This window comes from Macrobrachium nipponense, chromosome 2 (assembly GCF_015104395.2).
Source record: "Macrobrachium nipponense isolate FS-2020 chromosome 2, ASM1510439v2, whole genome shotgun sequence".
Lineage (NCBI taxonomy): Eukaryota > Metazoa > Arthropoda > Malacostraca > Decapoda > Palaemonidae > Macrobrachium > Macrobrachium nipponense.
Genome location: NC_087201.1, coordinates 48,643,376 through 48,660,546, shown reverse-complemented (window position 1 = coordinate 48,660,546; position 17,171 = coordinate 48,643,376). Strand labels below are relative to the sequence as shown.

The following is a 17,171-nucleotide window of genomic DNA, read 5'->3' as shown; positions in this document are numbered from 1 at the left end:
CACCTGCAAGGCAAAGCAGTTTCCACAGGTAAGGCAGTGGGGCTAGGCCTTTTACTAAACAGTAGGACTGGCAAGGCAAGCAGTTTCCACAGTTTTATTGGCGGTGGGCCTCCCTCTGACTAAGATTCCACCTTCAAGGGCGCAAGTTTCCACAGTTATTGGCAGTGGTCCTATCCCTTTTACTAAAACAGTAGGACTGCAAGGCAGCAGGTTTCCACAGTTTATTGGCAGGGGTGGGCCTAGGCCTTTTACTAAACCTAAGATTGCAAGGCAGCAGTTTCCACAGTTATTGGCGGTGGGCTCGCCTGACTAAATTCCACCTGCAAGGCAGAGTTTCCACAGTTATTGCAGTGGGCCCTAGCCTTTTTACTAAACATAAGATTGGCAAGGCAGCAGTTTCCACAGTTATTGGCAAGTGGGGCCTCGCCTCTGAATAAGAATTCCCCTGCAAGGCAAGCAAGTTTCCACATTTATTGGCAGGGGCCTAGCCTTTTAACTAAACAGTTGACTGCAAAGGGCAGCAGTTCCCACAGTTATTGGGGCGGGGGCTCCGCCTCTTGACAAGAATTCCACCTGCAAGGCAGCAGTTTCCACGTTTATTGGCAGTGGGCCTAAGCCTTTTACAAACACTAAAGATTGCAAGGCAGCCAGTTTCCCAAAGTTATTAGCGGTGGGCCTCGCCTCTGACTAAGAATTCCACCTGCAAGGCAGCAGTTTCCACAGTTATTGGCAGTGGGCCTAGCCTTTTACTAAACAGTAGGACTGCAAGGCAGCAGTTTCCACAGTTATTGGCAGTGGGCCTAGCCTTTTACTTAACAGTAAGATTGCAAGGCAGCAGTTTCCACATATTCTTGAAACGTGTAGAAGGATCCTTTCAGAGGTGCATCATTTCATAAAATTATAAATTTTGTGCAGATAATTATATTCAGACTTAGTTTATCAAGATGTTGACAGGATGTTGCTAAATCATACTTTATGTTTTGCATAGAACTTTTGTGAAAGGAGTATTTGTGAGACCAGAGTTAATCCATGAAATGAAGACGTTTATCTCGATCTGTACAACAAGTTTTGATCGAAAATCTAATGAATTCCAAATCTCGGCACAAGTAGTTGAAAAAGTAAAAAATTATAACTTTTCCGAATACCGCAATACACGTAGTATTCAGTACCATATATCCACAGATTGCTATACATAATTAGGACTTAAATGTTTCGCGCCCTGCTGAGATACGTTGCTTGTTAATGTCCCATGAATAATATTTAAGTGCTCTGTGGACGATGACAAAAGGAATCATTGAAAGAGAGAAGGTATTTTGCTTTTGTTCCTCGTCAAAAATAAAAATGAAAAGTGCCCCAGTCATCTCTAGCACACTGACTTCGGGAACAAAGAACACCGAGGTATACATTGTTCTCCAATTCACAGAATAGAGTCGACAACTACTTTGTGATAAACCAAAGCACAAAAAATTGCAAATCCAATGCCAGTTCCATTTTTAAATCATTGAAAACTTATTTCTATAACGCACACGAGTACAATGAAATATATATTTCCATCTTTTCTCAAGTTATATATATATATATATGTGTGTGTGTGTGTGTGTGTATATATATATATATATATATATATATATATATATATATATATATATATATATATATATATATATATATATATTAAACATCTAGACGTTTTACCCATATGGACGGCCTCAGTACAAAACCAGACAATAGTCACTGTCGATTCATACTCTAACATCTATCTAAATATATCTGTTATGGTTCCATTGTTTTCTGTAGTTATATCTGATAAAAAAAAAAAAATAAATAAAAAAAAAACAGTGTAAGCCTAGATGGGATATTCAGAGAATAAGCGATAATCTGACATACCGATCAAGGGGATACAGCTGTGATGGTGCTCAGGGAGATTTGGCACAGCGCCAGTTTTTTTTTTTTTTTTTTTTTTTCGCAGGACTACAAATCTGTCACGTGAAAGTTTGATTAACATGTTTTAGCACTTTTGGCTTATTCAAAATTATCGATTTCATATTGTAAGTAATAACATTTAACAACCTTCATCTTTTTCGTATTGTCAGCATATTTTTTTTTCCTTCTATAGCAGCAGTACTAATATTATTTAATCGTTCAGAGCTGGATTCTCTCTCGGAAACCGGTGCATTTTTTTTTCTCTGCATCGGTTGAGCGCCATCCATCATCTGCATCATTTGGCGCTGCTAGCTAGTCTGGTTGAACGCTTTTGCCGCTTCGTTTAAACAACATTTTCCGCCTTGTTTGAAAACACTTATCCCCGCGATTGGAAACGACTTCACAGACGCATTTCTGTGAAACCCACTTTGCGTATGTTGACCTAAGAAGTGTATTACAAACCTCCTGTTTAGTCCATTATTGTGGTTCAAGTGGACGTGAGCGATCCGTCACCCGTGAAAAATCACGCAATCTTAACTTTTTTAAAAACGCGAGGGCCTCGACCAGGTTATCCTCATCCTATCGGAGTAAAATTGAGATCTGATCTCTTTCTCCAGCACTATGACTCAACTTCCGTTCTGCTCTTTATTCCTTAGTGGACCTCATTTAAACAAGTGCAATGGGTTTCTAAAAAGACACCACGGGGACATTAGACAAGCCCAAGACAAAATTTTTCGGAGCACTGGAGGCATTAGAAGACCGCATGGAAACCTTATACAAGAACAGGAAACCACTTTCCTAGCACAAGGGCTTTTAGCAGTGGTTCTCAACCAGGGGGAATTCCGACTTTCAGGGGAGGAATTGTGACCAAGGATTTTTAGTATTAAATGCATATTATTTGGAATACACCTTTAAGGCAGACAATTTTGGAAAAGGAGAGGGAGCCGGGGGGAAGACATTCTGACAAATCGCGAAAGGGTGCATGACAAATGGTGAAAGGGTGCATGGGACAAAAAAGGTTGAGAAACACTACCAACAAATAACAACATTATGTAAACACGAGAATAATATGACGCAAGTGCAAAGGAATGTCACATGAGTACATAAGAACATCATGGGGCATTGTTATATGTAAGGCCCAGGAACTTTATCTAGGGTCACCTTGAGACTTGAAATACACCTTTACATTGAACAGAGATTTCTTTAAGTTTCATCAGTGCGTAATGCTTATATATTCACGTCACATTCAAACATAATGCTCTTTTGCATATATAACTTTTCAGTGAAGATTCTTTGGAATTTTTAGTGTTACAACGAGAAACTTCAGATCCAGGGGGAGACAGAAGAAAGCGGCAATTATTGTTATCTCGGTGTTTCCGAAATCATCCTCTCCAGAGCAAAAGATTTCGTTTTTGGGGAAAACCTCTACTCGTCTTCATGCAGACTGCACACAATTCTAAGATCGTGAAGAATGATGAGTTTCAAATCTAACTTAACATGTGAAGATTAACTTGCGAAGGAAAGGAGCGGTAATCGGGTCAGGTAGGTATAACTATACTTGAAGGAATATTTAATCCTGAACATGGATCAGCCTCGTATTTACAGTGGGCAGAGGTAAGTTTATAATTGTGTGTGCGTTAGTGTGTCTTCGTGTGTCTGTATACGCGTCTTCCCAACGTTCCCAGAAAGCAATGATCTGGTTGTCATACTTTCCCTTCCCTCTGTCAGCTTTTACAAAGTTTTGATGAACGTGACGTCTTCCGTCCTGTGTTGGACATTTTCCGATGGACTTTGGGACGTAGGAGACCGTTGGATCATGAGATAAGACACATTTCACGAAAAGTTTTCTGGAAGGATTGACATTGGGGCTATATTTATTTGCATATGCAATTCTCACTTTTAAGTTCCATTGCTGTGCTTTCTTGTCGTTATTCTCGGTAGTGGCAGGTAAGTAATACATATAGATTCTTTTTTCGGAGTGAAGCCGGATGGAAACTCTTGTTAGTATGTGTACTGATTTTGGTTTTTACCGTACATTGACTTTATTTATGTTTCTGTACAAAATATGCAGTTCATAGTATACCATCTGTAATATGCGGTATTTTATATATTTACATACGTAGTAAATAATACAGTTTATTAAAGAATATTATTTTACATGCTTGAATCTTGAGACAGACAGACAGACAGACAGACAGACAGAACTGAACTTTTGCATGGAATAGTAAATGCGCTGTATTTGAACACCCGGCCTGTTTGCCTGCATAATTTCTGCTTCTGATCTTTCATCGAATACTTTTATAGTCCCGCTCTTTGTTTAACAACTACCTGTCAATATCTTATTGTGTATTTTAATGATAGAGTGAAATGATTAATTCATGACGTATGAGGTATCAGCCAGGTGTTGTCCACTAAAATGTCAGCAGTCTATTTTTTGGCAGGTGGGAAATTGAGATGTGTCAGTCGATAAATGAATGAGCTCAACCTTTATGCAGACAGGACAGGCCCTGGAACCAGAGAGAGCAAGGGCTGGAACCAGACAGAACAAGGCCTGGAATCAGAGAGAGCAAGGGCTAGAATCAGAGAGAGCAAGGGCTGGAATCAGAAGAGAGGAATCAGAGAGAGCAAGGGCTGGAATCAGAGAGAGCAAGGGCTGGAATCAGAGAGCAAGGGCTGGAACCAGACAGAACAGGCCCTGGAATCAGAGAGAGCAAGGGCTGGAATCAGAGAGAGCAAGGGCTGGAACCAGACAGAACAGGCCCTGGAATCTAGAGAGAGCAAGGGCTGGAACCAGACAGAACAGGCCCTGGAACTAGAGAGAGCAAGGGCTGGAACCAGATAGAAACAGGCCCTGGAACTAGAGAGAGAAGGGCTGGGAACCAGACAGAAACAGGCCCTGGAACAGAGAGAGCAAGGGCTGGAAACCAGATAGAACAGGCCCTGGAACCAGAGAGAGCAAGGGCTGGAACCAGACAGAACAGGCCCTGGAACCAGAGAGAGCAAGGGCTGGAACCAGACAGAACTTATCTTGAAGTGAGAGAAGGAATAATCGAAAAATGAAAAGCAATAGAAATAAGAATGCGGAAAATCCACTTCATGTTATGGTAAATAAAATGAAATAGAGAGAGAGAGAGAGAGAGAGAGAGAGAGAGAGAGAGAGAGAGAGAGAGAGGTAATAAGGGTTAAGAAAGAAAGGAAAAGGACAACAGATATAGCAAGGAAAAGAAAAAAAAAAGAGAGGGACGAGAAAGAAGAGTAGGGCAGTAGGACATTAACTGGTCTTATGGGTGAGTGATTTAACGTACTTTGAACTGTCCTTGCATTTATAACGGTAATTCTTAAGAAATGAAAGTTAAAGGTAATGTTGCAAAATGCAGTGGATTCAGAACACGTTGAGAGATTTTTAATAACCCGCCCCCACCCCTGCAACCCCGACAAATGACGAAATAGATGTAGAATATTTTCACTGACCGTTCGTATTAACAAATTAGAAACTATGCTAATGTTTTAAGTCATGTAATTTAAGAGTTTCATTTGAATTATGAACTTAAACTTATTTACATCCTGTAAAGAATACGGCATTCCACCATACGAAATCACTAGTAGGTTAATACCATCTTACTTTCCTCCCTTTCCTAACAATTGATTCATAGTGCAACTGCGAGGTTTTCCTGTTGTTACACCTTTCAAACTTTAACTGTCAATTTCCGTGTCAGCAATGAATGACCTCACTGGTCCCAGTGCTTGGCCTTTGGCCTAAATTCTCTATTCAATTAAACTGTTGTGTAATAGTGTGTATATTAAATTGCCTATTGATTTTCTGGCTTCTTATTTTCTTCGTATTTTCCCAAACTCTTCTTCTCTCTTCCGTGTGTTTTCCTCAAAAGGACATAAGGCTACAGTGCTCTTGAGTTTGGCTGTGAACTCAGGTGGCATTTTGAGTGTGTTGCTTTTCCATGTTTAATGTTGACGACAACAGCCTGAAAGGACAGGAAGCTTTGTTTCCTCATCGTTCTATTCTTATTGTAGAAAGCTAACATTTAGCCGCAACTGATGGCGTTGTACCGAACTGTTTCACACAATGACTCACGATTCTTAGGAGATTGATACATAAATGTACGTTTCCAAAGTCGGCCTTTTTCCTTATTGCATAAATAACATTTATTGACAGTTTACTAACTCACTGTATTTCACTCTTTTTGTCCTTGGTACACTGCAGTCAGGCTAATTCTGTATGACAGAATTTATAATAATTCTAATTTATGATCTGCAACCCTAAATATGGATGCTTCAAGTGGCCGCAAAAAAAAATAAATAAATAAATAAATAAACTGTCCTCTTCTGATGTACTTTTTCTTTTCTTTTGCCACCAAAATTCTCTAGCGAATATCTGCATTTCACAACTGGCTTTGTTATCTCCTCCCAAAATAAAGTGGAAGATGAGCTTTTCAAAATTATTTTTTTATTTGCGCAGAACTTTATCAGTTTAAAAGTCACTAGACATTATATAGGTCCTTAATGAGAACTGCGACGCATCGTTGATATGGATTTCACGAGAGAAAGGAATCACAAGAACGAAGTCAAAATCTGTCACAAAACCAACACTTATTATATTGGGCTCATATTCAGACGGAAACGTCATGTCTGCAAAGGATACCTAACTCTGAGCCCTCTGTAAAATTAAATCGTACAGGACTAAAAATATCAAAGAATAACCTTTTCTCTGTCATAAAAGTATCTGAGCTTTGTTTTTAATTGAATGAAGCAGTATTTGCAGATGGCATCGTTAGCCAATAAAGTTTTGATAATGATGCCCCAAGAATTGGAACTGCCATGAAATTATATTTAATAGGATCGTATCCTTCCTTCGTTACGTGGGGTTGCGAGTATTATCCGAAGGACTTTTAACGGAATCTTCAAGTACCAAAGCAGCTTATATATATATATATATATATATATATATATATATATATATATATATATATATATATATATATTATATATATATACATATATATATATATATATATATATATATATATATATATATATATTGTGCATATATATACACATTATATATGTATATATATACATACATATATATACATGTACATATATAATCGAAGTCGGAGATGGCCAGGCGTGATGTCGAAATCAGATGTCTAATTAAGATCGCCGTCGTTTCTCTATCAAAAAGGGAGGAATATTTACTGTCGTTTGGTCTTGATTTTTGCCTACCTTGCTATAAACCCAAATAAAACCAGTTTTATGGTACTTTATAACTGCTTTTCTCAAGGTTAGAAAACCTCCAATTCAACACTGATGTTATGAGTCTTCATACACAAATGCAGGTATTAGCCCAAAAGACTTTTTATTCGTTAACAACGCAATGGACACAATTCTTTAGTAAGAAAGTTTTGAACGTTTTATAGGAACTGGCAAATAACAAGGATCAGCATATTACCAGACGAGGAAAAGGCAAAGGTGCAGTTATTCAAAATGAAACCGAATATATTAAAAAAGTGGAAATTTTAAATAAAAATTCAAAATTTTTAAAACTAAGAAGTCCTGATTTTTTTGCCTATCTTTAAGGTTGAGAATCGCATTGATCGGTTTCTGAAATATTTAAAAGATAACAATAGCATCAACAATGATGAGTATCAGCCTTACATAGCACGGGAGCCTCTTTTGGTATATAGTACGGGCCAAGGTCTAGAGAATACAGCTTCCTAAATACATAGAAGGCACTCCTATCAGACCTACGTAGCTTGACCTCGTATGACACACCGAATTACAAATTGGCTAAGTTCTTGTTACCCCTACTTACTCCTCTAACATTAACTAATCACAGCCTTAAAGAAGCAGTTTTATGTCGGAATTGCGATCTATGATTCCGATCTATTTATGGTTAGCTTGAATGTGGAATCATTGTTTTCTGATGCACCTGTGCAAGAGGCCATTCAGATTATTTTCGATAAGCTCTCTATCACCCATAACACCGTTTTAAACAATTTTAACAAATCGGATTTTAAAAAGTTACTGCCCCTTACTGCAATTGGCAGTGCTGGACACTACCTCCGTTTTTAATGGGAAGTTTCATAAACAAATTGATGGTATGGCAATTGGATCTCGACTCGGTCTCTCCTTTGCTAATGTCTTCATGTGCTCCCTGGAGGAGAACAGACCCAAGTTATGTAGTTCCCCGCTGGAGTGGTTTTCGCGCTTGGCTGCCAATCCGATGGGCCGAAATGCGAGTCCCGGGCTCTGCCAACGCGGAATCAGAGAAATGTATTTCTGGTGATAGAAATTCATTTCTCGATATAGTGTGGTTCGGATCCCACAATAAGCTGTAGTACCCGTTGCTAGGTGACCAATTGGTTCCTAGCCACGTAAAAATATCTAATCCTTCGGGCCAGCCCTAGGAGATGTGTTAATCAGCTCAGTGGTCTGGTAAAACAAAGATATACTTAACCGAAGTTATGTTGATAATACCTTCTTGCTGTTCAGAAGGCGGGCGATGCAAAGAGCATTTTTTGAATATGTTAATGATATAATTCAAAATGTCAAGTTTGCCATTAAATACGAAAGCGATAGCAGGATATCCTTTTTAGACGTTTTAGTTTTTAGGAATAATGATCGTTTTAATACCACGATTCTTAGAACAAACACATTTGCGGTCTAGGTTCTAACTTTTTCAGCCATTGCTTTTTAATTTTAATTTTAATCCATTATCGACTCTATTATATAAGGCCTTTAGTTTGACTTCTAATTGGATCGCTTTCCATAAGGAAATAATATATCTTCAGAATTATTTCGTTGACAGCTGCTTCCCATTCAAGCTGTTTTTTTAGAAACGTTAAAAATTTTTAAACAAAGTTTTCAGTCCAAAATTCGCTGAACCTACTGTTCCTAAACTGACCTTTTTTGCCAGGCTTCCATTAATACATAAAAAGACCTTTTATGAAGAATATAAAATCATCATTCGCCATATTCCGGATGTTAATTTAAAGCTAATACCAAGAAACCCCTTAACGATTGGCGCTCTAAGTTCAAAGTAATGCTAACCCCACTAGTGACGTCCGGTGTAATATACAAATTCATGTGCCCAGATGTGACCTGGGACATATGTCGGTTGCACACGGAGGTTGCTGAAGGTGAGAACAGATTCTCATCGTGGTGTTGGCTACAGAACAGTGGTTAAGTTGTCGAACACTGAAATCTTTAACGTACTTGACCATGTGCTTCAATGTAAACAGAATAAAATGATGATTTTGAGATACTGGGTAGAGCCTCGAGTGACCCACTTCTAACGGTTCTGGAATCATTCTTTATTAGTTATTATAGAATAGATTGTTCAGCAGTCAAACTGCCACTTCTCTTCCACGCCTGTGTTCCTGGAACCCCAAGTTGCACTTCGTTCTCTCTCGACTTTCTTTCTTCTTAAAATATAGGTGCGCCTTCTATTCTTATTTCAAACTTATTTATCAGTTTTAATCCCTTTATAAAAATTGTAATTTCATATTTTCGGTTTTTGTCGGAGTTATTTTAATGCTTGTAAATTGTTTTTATTTTTTAAGCCTTGAAACGTCGTCAATCATAATAAAGCCATCTGATTTCGACATGCCTGTCCTTCTCCGACTTCGATTGTTTGATGAAGTTTTTAGCAACTACCTGCCTCCTGGACAAGACCTTAAATGTAACAGGAGAAAAACCTCACAGTTGCACTGTGAAACAATTGTTAGGAGAGGGTGGGAAGTAAGATGCAAGAAAGAGAATATGAACGGAGGTACTGTGAAAGTTGGGGCCAGAAGGGTTTATACTATGTTATTCCTCGGCCTAAGCAATTTGTTTTCACCCCTCACTTCCTCCCTTAATTTCTGGTTATCCTCCTCGGCCTAAGCAATTCTTTGTCGAGTCTGCCATCCTCAACTTAAGCAATTCACAAACTCTCCTGTGGGTGGGTAGTGCCGCCAGTGCAACTAACGTGATGCACTGTAGGCATTACTTCAGGTACTTTGTAGCGTCCCTTCGGCTCTTAGCTGCAACCTCCTTCATTCCATTTTATCTACGGCCCTTCATATTCTCTTTCTTCCATCTGACTTTCTCCTCTCTAGCAATTGTTTCACAGTGCAGATGCAACATTTTTCAAACCACCTTACCGCCAATTTCCGCCGAATGACCTCAAGAGGCTTTGGGCCTAGATTCTATATTCTAATTCCAATTCCAAGACCTCACCCCTTTCTTTCTCTTCCCTTTTCACCTCAAAGATCGTTCAGTTACGATAAAACTCGCTAAGCAAACCTATTTTGGGCTTCATAGCACGACCCATATTGAACGACAGGACGGTTTGTGTAAAAACAGACTTAGCAGCATCCCGAGATCTGTCTTCAAGAAACCCTTAGTCACTAGCGGATCTAGGGGGATGGGGGCCATCTGGGCCCGTGGCCCCCATGAAAAATGACAAATATACTGAAGATTTAAGTAACAAAAATGGAGCAAAAATCTATTACATGTATGAATAAATTTGAGAAAAAATAATGATGATATTAATGGAATCGGAATTTACTGACAACAAGCGATCGTTGTCCACTTCATAATTTCTAATTAAATATTGAATGGTATGCTGAAGAAAATGTATACTATGATACGACAAATATTTCATGTATATAGATGTATAGATAAATGCATAGAGATGCATAGATAAATGTATATAAATGCATATAGATGCATAGATAAATGTATATAAATGCAGAGATAGATGTACACAGATGTAGGGATAGAGATAGATAGATATCAATTGGGTGGGCTCATGAAATTTATCTGGATCGGCTAGTGCCCTTAGTGCGTTTACATTTTTCCAAATATATTAAGGCAACCATCCTGGTAAATAACCTCCATAATTTACGAGTTTCTTCTTTCATTTATTATAATGCTTATTGTTCGTGCCTGGTACCGGTTTCTCAAGATTCGTGTCTTTACCATTAACTAAACGTATTTAAATAGTAGTAACATTTTACCACAACCATTCTGTTCTAGCGCAACCAGTTTATTAAAAACCGTATCGAGAATTTGTAAAATACGGGGCCTATGTACCAAAAACGTTTTTATAGCCTGTCATTTACTTTAATTTTCATTTTCGTAATAAGCAGAAACTATAGCAATTCAAGAGACCCATTAACTCAAATACCATTTCATATGATACATCTACACGAAGTATTCCATATCTAACGGCAGTCTGTCGAAATCCTCCAAACGTCATTCCCTACCAGGTTCGACTATTTTGCTCATTTATCTCCTGATCGGTGCCAGAATTCACAAACTCGCTAAGCCAACAGTATCAGTCATAGTTACTATCCTAACCAACCAGTCCTGATAATTATTAGTCTTTAAATTGGTTTCATGGATAAAGTATGAAGCCAAAGGCCAAGCGCCTGGACCTATGAAGTCATTCAGCGGTAAAAGGGAAAATTGAGAGTAGAAAGACTTGAAAAGGGGAAACCGGAGAAACCTAGCAGTTGCTCTATGAAACAATTGATGGGTCGGGGTAGGATAAAATCTAAGAGAATACGAACGTAGGTACAGTAAAAGAAATGAAAGGGGTTGTGGCTAGGGGACGAAGGAACACTGCGAAGAGTAGCAATGTCTCCAATGCGCCACATGAGGGGCCTACAGTGGGTTTCATTGGTAGCTATGAAAATAAATGGTCATTACCCCGTACTAGTGACATTAGAGTGGAATTTTAAATTTTGGCGAAAAGCAAATCCATGGGACCAATGAATCTAAGTGACCTATTAAACGGTAATAGTAAAAGCAAATTATTAAATACTCTTGGTAAAAGAAAAACATCTCTCCTGTTAAGTCAACCAGATTTGTTTACCAAACCTCCACCACTTCCCCCCACCCACCCACCATCGACCACCGCGCAATACAGTTTCAGTATTCCAGCATTTTTGTTGTAATCCTTAAGAAAATCGAGAAAATTCACCTGCGTTAAATCCTATATTTAACCACATACCATAAGACTATTGTCCATGTTAAGTGTAACTGGCTACCACATTATCATATTTTCATACCACTGAATGTTATTTTTTTGTACCAGTTCCATAAAACAATACAAATTATTTCTTTATTTTTTTCAAATACAATTAACGGCGCTCTTGGTACCGTACATTTTTTATTCATTAGTATGGGGTCATATCAGCTAGTTGTTCCTCAAAATAGCTAAGGGCATTTGAGTCGTCACAACCAATACCAAAACTACATTTCCACTAAGTGTCGAACAAATGGAGTTTCCAACAATTCCATGAGGGTGGATTACATTAATTTGCTTACATTTATAATTTTATTTTTGATACAGGCCTTTCACATTAGTATTCACTCACACATGAACTGTAAAACAAGTGTATATTGCTAAATTAAGTTTTGACCTTCAATATCTGCAATTATATGGATGATAAATCATATTCCACATTCTTTTTTTCCTAAAAAATACCGAGGAAGAAGTCAAAAACTGAAAATTAAGACCAATATTTATTATAAGAAAAAAAGAATACACAGACAAATGGTAGGTTTATGAAAGCTGAATATCCGAGGAACCTAACTTACAAACCTATCAGGATCTTACTGAAAAGCGCAGCATAGAATATTTAGAAATTAAATTAATAGAAGCCTACAACTATTGACATCTTGGATCACTAGAAAAATAAGCCTTACACTTCAGGTTCGCAAGTCCGCCCCGTATCTGCACATTTTCTTGAATTCTGGTTCCTCCAGCAAGTTGTGACCTGTAACTGAAAAGCAACGGCAGCTGAAAAAGTTTTCTTTTACGTTAAGGATTATTGTGTTATAAAAGCCACGAATTTCTCCAATCAAATCCCAAACAAGGTTATTGCCCACAGAAAACATTTTTAGCATAATTATGCATTAAAACTAAAACATTTATATTTTACAATGCTACTCAGCTTCTGACACCATTTAAAGCTAAAAATTTTCACTATACAGACAACTAAAAAATTTTATATAAATTCTTAGAAAGTGTGTTACCTTTGATCTTTCAAGAACTCTGGTAACAGTTAACGAAACCGCTGAACTTTAAAATAAAGCAACATAGTTGAGCAGTGTGAGCTCTTTGTTAGGAAATTATTGCATCACACAGATCAGATTTGCCACTAATTATCAAAGACTCAACAGCTCCTACCTTAGTATACTGTCCAAAAATATTGGTACATGCATTAACTGCCTGATGACCTTTTCAACATTTCAGGTGCTTTATGTACAGCAAATACGATCAAACTCCCGACTGTCATGGATAGCTTGGCGAGCACGAACGGTCATTACAGTATCTCATTCACTAAATTAATGGGTGCCAACAATTGCATCCAACTCATATGATAGTCTTCACAACCTCATTTATCGATGTTAATGCGTTTTCACATACTCAAAGCCTTGTTGGTGGATCCCATTGGAAGCTCATGATTAATGAATAGCATCCCAAACTCTCAGCCTGTGTTCATGAACATTTCCACAACGCAACTGTTCAAGAAGCATCGCAGTTCCCGCTTATGTCATGACCAGCTCCACAAAGCGCTGCCCTTATTCAAGGATAGTAAGAATGTCTCTGTGCCTTGTGATCATGAACAGCATCATGATCAGTGCTGATAGCACCATTTACTCACTGTTCACGGGTAGCCCAACATGCATTTGACAGTTCATGGAAAGTAAATTCATTGACAACGTTCATTGATGTTCACGGATAGCCTAACATGCATTTGACAGGGTTCATGGAAAGTAAATTTATTGCCAACGTTCATTGATGGCATCAAAAACTATTGCCAGTGCTCATGAGTAACATTACAAACTCATAGCCAGTATTCAAGAGTAACTTCGAAACTCATTGCTTGTGCACGAGTATCAAACTCATTGCCGGAGTTTGGTAAACCCATAGCTTGTGTACGCGAGTAAAACCCATTGCTTGTGTACGCGAGTAAACCCATAGCTTGTGTACGCGAGTAAAACCCATAGCTAGTGTACGCGAGTAAAGCCCATAGCTAGTGTACGCGAGTAAAGCCCATAGCTAGTGTACGCGAGTAAAGCCCATAGCTAGTGTACGCGAGTAAAGCCCATAGCTAGTGTACGCGAGTAAAGCCCATAGCTAGTGTAAAACGCCCGGTAAAGCATAGCTAGTTGTACGCGTAAAAGCCCATTGCTAGTGTTCCTAGAGTAAAACCCATTGCTAGTGTTCCTAGAGTAAAACCCATTGCTAGTGTTCCTAGAGTAAAACCCATTGCTAGTGTTCTAGTGTTCTTAAAAGTAAAACTCATTTGCCTGCATTCATAGAGTAATATACAGACTCAATGTTAGCGGATTGCATCAAATACACTGCTTATGCTATGAGTAAGCTAATAGTATCGAAACTAACCAACATACCTGACCAGCTTAACTTTACTAAACCCTATTCAAAGTAATCATTCCAACTACACAAAATATATCCACGACTTAAAATTTCGATACTTTCAACTAAGAAAAAATTGCTTTCGTGCTGTCGGTTAACAGGAGCTTTTAAGTTTCTAGCTATGAGTTACTGAAACTAAATAATTCCATCTGCTAACAGCAGAAGTCCAAACTTTACACTGGACAAGCTCTATCTGGGGACAATTTGCGTGGTTTTGATTTATTTCAAGAAATTAGTTACTGGATAAGCAAGCCCTATCATCGTAAATGACCCGTGCACTTAAGGAGCTTTGGGTAACCCTTATACCTAAGAAATTATGATTGCGAGAAAAAAAATACCTAGTAAGACTCCTCTGAAAATTCTATTAAGTCCAACGCCAACTATACGCTTACAAATTTAGATTCGGGAAAAACCTTTATAATAGGCTAAAACTCTACTGACTTAACGTAATCACAAACTTAAAAAGAATCAGAAGTTAGAATTCTCAAGCAAAACATACCAAGACGCCAGACCTGTACATAAATTTAACTGGTTATAATGGTGAATTTTGCAAGTTGATGGCATAATGTCCTGAAATCTTGGGGAGCTGCAAACTTAACCGAGAGGAAGGTAGCCAAGCACATTTCAACAGCTAATACTTATCTGAACTGACAAGAAAACTAAACAATTGAGAAAGTCTACACTTACTGTCTGAAAGAATGTTTGATTAGTCTGCTTGAGGATAGATCTGCGTAATTGCTCAGCATCTGGCATTTCCTTGGAAATGAACTTTCTACAATATTGTGGTTGCTTAAGAATTTACCGTTATTTTATGTCCGTCGACTGTAATTAACCTGCAATTAACCTTACAACTTATTAACCTGCAATTAACTTCTGAACTAATTATGCTTGTGTGTGCTGGCCATCCTGGAAAGCTACCACGTATGCATAGTGTTACAGGGTAACCAATGGTAAAAAGTAAAGTAGCCTTCAGGCGGCGGGGCGGTGTGCAGGGGCGGAGCCCACGGCTAAGTAACACGGCCAACTAGGTTCTGTTAGGTTATTTGTTTTTATGGCGTTTTTTTATGATGCATGGAACCAGTGGTTACTCAGCAACGGAACTAACTGCTTCACGTGACTTCCGAACCACGTCGAGAGTGAATTTCTATCAACAGAAATACACATCTCTGACCTCTCCACGCCACTGAGGCGCGGTTAGGTTAGGGTACATTAGGTTAGTTTGGTTCCTTTTAAAATAAATTTCCTTAGCCAATCCCTTCTTGGACATATGGCTCCCTAATGGTTTTCATATTCGTGAAACCGTTCCTTCCAATCCTTGCGGAGTTTTTCTTAGAAATACTGGCTTAACCACCCAAGAACCTGCATAGTAAGTCACACGACCTACTATGCAGAACATATGGGGGCTCCCCCACCCCTCCAGGGGCGCCGCCCCAAGAGGGGTGGAGGATATAATGCATAAACTGTTCGAAAACAGTATGTACAAATTAAAAAAAGTAAATCTATTGCAAACTTTACTAAATTTAGGACTAAGTAAAAAAGTAAATTTACTACAAAAACTAAAAATTGAAAAATTAAAAATTGACATTGAAAATTTAAATTACAAAAATTAAAAAGCAAATTACAAAATTGAAATATATTTGATTAAAGTAAATTTTACCAAAACTAAATTTTGAAAAAAAAATACAAAAATGAACAAAAAAGGCAAAAGAGTAAAATTTTAATTAAATAAATTTAAATTAAATTTATGATAACTAAATGAAAAAAAATGTAAGCAAATTTGGGCAAAAATTAATTACTTAACTATTCTTGGCGGGAAAAAATACCTACTACATACCTGTTGTTGAAGAGCAGCTTTATCATGAGTGAATCTTTAACTTTAGAAGAGGAACTCTTAAGCTGAAACTCTTACCAAAAACATCCTGGAAAAGAGAAGGCTTTAGAGGTGTGCGCAACTTACTCTAAATCTTGTAAATTTTGAGAGCTTACTCGCTACGTATTATGGGTAGGCTCTCACAAAATAGTCAAGACTCCGGAAAGTTTGTAAGAGACTATACACGCATCAAGATTCGAAAATCCCCAGAACCAATATACGATATTAGCAATAACAGTCAAGTTCCAGTGTTACCTTGCAGAATCTCGGAGTTTAATATAACTTGATAAACGAAGCGAAAACAATCGATGGAAATCTCAAACGCCAACTGTAGTCTAGTCGCGTCATAAACGGTTTTAAGTAAACACCTCCACCATGCAGTTACGCTACGATAAATTGAAGAGGAACTGAATACGCCACTCCCGAGGAAAACAAAGTATCACTTAGCCACTTAGCAAACTCCTGTTAAACGTCTACCGCCCAGAACAATGTTACAGTCGAAGGTCCGCAGATTCAAATGCCAAAGCTCTTCTCTCTCGTGTTGTTGTCCGCGGTCTAAGAAAGTGTCATCATTTCCCAAGGACTCTAAAGTCTTAGTAGGGTCTTGCTTCTTGGAACATGATCGAATGCGATCTATGGATATCCTTGAAATCGCTAATTTTGGATTATTTTTATTTCATACTCCTTTTTTTTTTTACCTGTCTTTCGTGGATGCTTAAAATACAGCACGTGATGAATAGATTTTCTTGCACGTTATGTAATTTCTTTAAGGGCTAACGAAATCACTTGTAGTTTCAGCCTGTCTCATATTTCTTCTCATCTCTTTGATAAAACAACTTTTAATTCGCGTGGATATTTTGTCGTAACAATATATAATTAAATATTCTGTATATACATACACATGCATTTATATATATATATATATAT

The 17,171-nt window shown here is 38.0% G+C and overlaps 1 long non-coding RNA gene across 1 annotated transcript; it reads right to left on the bottom strand.

The window, feature by feature from the left end:
* Nucleotides 1-12,237: 12,237 nt before the first annotated feature.
* On the bottom strand, nucleotides 12,238-16,764 carry LOC135221422 (uncharacterized). The gene is made up of 3 exons (XR_010315941.1): nucleotides 16,500-16,764; nucleotides 16,209-16,293; nucleotides 12,238-12,713 (listed from the first exon to the last, which is right to left on the bottom strand). It is a non-coding gene; the product is annotated as an uncharacterized LOC135221422 (long non-coding RNA).
* Nucleotides 16,765-17,171: the final 407 nt, after the last annotated feature.